Raw genomic sequence first — 3,857 nt, 5'->3', positions numbered from 1 at the left:
ACTGCTCTCATATACAACACACAGGTGTTGGCACCAAGGAGAACAGCACCTCTGGCCTTAAGGGGAGAATAAGGCTCTTTCCCAGCCCTTGGCCCCACATACAAAATGAGAGAGATGGATGCTTATCTTTTTTGCCTTCAGTGGGGACTTAAGAAACACACAAGCAAACTCTACCCTTTTCACCTCTCAGCCAAAGAGAAGCCACCTTAGTGAGATGTTTTGTTCCAATTATTATAGTAAGTAGAGAATGGGTTGTTCCAACCATTACATATATAAATGGTAAATGAGAATTACAGTTTGAATTAGGCCACCAGAAGGGGCAGGTGATACTATCAGAAGGATGTGTGGAGTGGGGATAGGAAGGAACAGTTATTGGTCTTTTGAGCTTCATAGTCCTTGGCATAGCAGGATGGGTAGGGAGATGGATTTTGGGGATTATTGTTTGGCATTGATGATGTCCACAAATTCAGGCTTGAAGGATGTGCCATCCATGTTGAAGCCATCCACGTAAAGCTGGCTTGCCAGTTCCTTGCAGATTGCCCCAATCACAGAACCTCCTTAAATGATGTGGGTGCTCTGAGCCACTGCATCACAGGCATTGGACTTAAGCCATTCTCAGAGCTTTTCATGTTCTTCCAGGGTCTATTAGGGGTGTTGCAGTATTGCCTGCAGCAATGGCCCACACAGGATCATAGGCCAGAAAACACTTGTTCCAGTTCTTCACTTTACCTTGGTTTGTTCAAAATTGACCTCCTCAGTGATGCCATCTTACCTCTCAACTAGCTTCTCTCCAATGCAGGTGATCACTCCAAGTGCCTTGGTCAAGGCATGAGCTACTTTCTGCCCAATCAACTCTGTAACTCACCAAAGACATGCTTTCTCTCTGAGTACTCCAGGACTACCCATGTGGTTCCAGTCTTTGATCATGCCAGGACTGATCTGTCCAGTGAAGGTCTCATTAGTCACTTTGTAGCAGTTGTGGGTAGCCACAGAAATCTTGGGATATATCTAGCTTTTGCCTGGCAAAGTCAATGTAGGTGGTGGTGAGTGCACAAACCACCTCTGTGTTAGCTGGCACCTTGGCCGCATTTAGAGTGGTGATGAATTCCCTCAGAGTCGACTTCTGCCCATTTATCTTCCAGTTTCCCACAAGGGAAAACTTCCTGGAGGGCGCCATGGTGCCTAGGTCAACAGACTGAAGGTCAGGATCACCAGTATATGATAACTATTTAATAAGAATATTTGTCATATTAGATGCTCTAACTGAAGGTATATCAATACATGAAATAAGATAATTAAATACAAAATAATATGGAAGAAAAATAATTTATCTAACAACTCAAGGCCATCCCTCCTTCAGAATTCAAGTGAGTATTTACCATATTTTTGTACTTTACCTATTTTATAAAACTTAGATAACTTTGTCACTTAAATTCACTTATATATTTACTGTAACATAATTGCATTGTTTACTATTTAATTTTTTTTTTAATCACAGAACCTCATTGGTTGGAGGGATCTTGGTGATAATTGACTATTACTTTCCAACCAGTGCTGGAATAGTCTCTGACATACTTCTCACTCTTTGATTTACTTACCTCATTGTACTATATGTTTTTCTTATTTCTATCTCTCTGAGCATTATAATCTTCTCTCCTATTTCTTTTCTATCTTTATCAAATGCAATTAATGAATGTTGTTCACTGATAAGTAAATGAATTAGTCTTCCATAACATTAACTTTTTTTATCTTCATTTGTTTTTTGGCCATGATCGAAATGAATAGACATTAATGTTTAAATGCTTTATTTATTTATTTATTCTAATTTATTTATTTTTTCTAGAGGCCCAGTGCACGATATTTGTGCACTGGCAGCAGAGGTAGAGGTGGGATCTCTCAGCCTGGTCTGTGCCCTCTCGCAGCCCAGGATTCCTCAGGGGGTGTCCAACTGCTGACTTAGGATGTCCTGTGGGAGTTCACTAAACACCCCAGGGCAGCTCCTATGTTGAGTGTCTGCTTGGTGGTCAGTGAGCATCATAGAGACCAGTCATTCTAATATTTGGTCAATTTGCATATTAGCCTTTAATTATATAGGATTAAGTTTTATTGGGATAACATTAGTCAACATGAACATATAGTGTCATGTGTGGATTACTAAATTATAAAATCTTTGTATAGAACCATGTACCCAAGACCCAAAATGACATCTTCTTCTGTCACCTCGTATTAGAACCCCTTTTTCCCCTCACACTCCTTCCTCTGGCAATGACCACACTACTGTTTCTGTTCATAAGTTTCAGTTTTATATTCCACATATGAGTGAAATTATATAATTCTTAGCTTTTTTGTCTGAATTATTTCACTTCACATAATGTTCTCCAGGTTTATCCATGTTGTTGTAAACGACGCTATTTCATCATTTCTTATAGCCATGTAGTACTCCATTGTGTATATATACGTCTTCTTTATCCAGTCCTTTATAGCACGGCACTTAGGTTGTTTGTCTCCAAGTCTTGGCCACCATGAATAATGCTGCAATGAACATAGAGGTGCATATATCTTTGTGTATAAATGATTTCAAGTTTTTTGGGTATATATCCAGGAGTGGGATTGTTGGGTTGTATGATAGCTCTACTTTTAATATTTTGAGGAATGGGCAGATTGATTTTCATAGTGGTTGTATCAGTCTACATCCCCACCAGCAGTGAATGAGAGTTCACTTTTATCCATAACCTTTCCAACACTTACTGTTGCTTGTCTTGATAATGGCTACTCTAACAGGTGTAAGGTGGTATCTCATTGTAATTTTATTTTATTTATTTTATTTTTTAATATATTTTATTGCTTTTTTACAGAGAGAGATAGAGTTAGAAACATCGATGAGAGCATCATCGATCAGCTGCCTCCTGCACGCCCCCTACTGGGGATGTGCCCCTAACCAAGGAACATGCCCTTAATCAGAATCGAACCTGGGACTCTTCAGTCCTCAGGCTGACCCTCTATCCACTGAGTCAAACCAGTTTTGGCTATCTCATTGTAATTTTAATTTGCATTTCCATGATTGCCAGTGAGGTTGAACATCTTTTTATGTACTACTGGCTATTTGTATTTCTTCTCGGGAGAAGTGTATTTTCAGGTCCTCTGCCCACTTTTTGATTGGATTGATTATTTGTTTGCTGTTGAGTTCTATGAGTTCTTTATATTTTTTGGAAATTAAATCTTTACTGAAGCTACTATTTGCAAATGTAATCTCCCATCTAGTTTGCTGCCTGTATTTTTTTTTGGCCTTATTTTATTTTATTTTTTCTGTGCAGAAACTCTTCAGTTTGATATAGTCCCATCATTTATTTTTGCCTTTACCTCCCTTGCTTTTGAAATTAAGTTCAGAAAATTTTCTCTACCCCTCAGGTCCATAAGTTTGGTACCTATAATTTTTTCTATGTGACTTATAGTTTTGAATATTATGTTTAAGTCTTTGATCCGTTTTATATTAATTTTTTTACACAGGAACAAACTGCAATCCAGCTTCATTAATTTGCATGTGACTTTCCAGTTTTCCCAGCAACACTTATTGAAGAGACTATCTTTACTCCAATGTGCATTTCTGGATCCTTTGTTGAAAATTATCTGTCCATATATGTGTGGTTTTATAGCTGGGCTCTCTATTCTGTTCCATTGATCTGTGATCCATTTCTCTGCCAATGCCATGCTCTTTTGATTATTGTAGCTCTATAGCATATTTTGAAGTTGGGTAGCATGATACCTCTAACCTTGTTGTTTCTTTTCTTTCTTTTATTATTTTTTTTTTTCAGGATTACTTTGGCTATTCTGGGTCTTTTGTAGTTACAAGAAAATAT

General features: G+C 38.0%; 1 pseudogene; it reads right to left on the bottom strand.

Moving 5' to 3' along the window:
* Window positions 1–209: 209 nt before the first annotated feature.
* Window positions 210–1,207, bottom strand: LOC118724174 (annotated as a pseudogene).
* Between the last annotated feature and the right edge of the window lie 2,650 nt (window positions 1,208–3,857).

The sequence above is a fragment of the Pipistrellus kuhlii genome, unplaced genomic scaffold (assembly GCF_014108245.1).
Source record: "Pipistrellus kuhlii isolate mPipKuh1 unplaced genomic scaffold, mPipKuh1.p scaffold_m20_p_2, whole genome shotgun sequence".
In the NCBI taxonomy this organism is placed as follows: Eukaryota; Metazoa; Chordata; class Mammalia; order Chiroptera; family Vespertilionidae; genus Pipistrellus; species Pipistrellus kuhlii.
The sequence above is the reverse complement of the archived record's forward strand: the minus strand, read 5'-3'. Positions and strand labels throughout refer to the sequence as shown.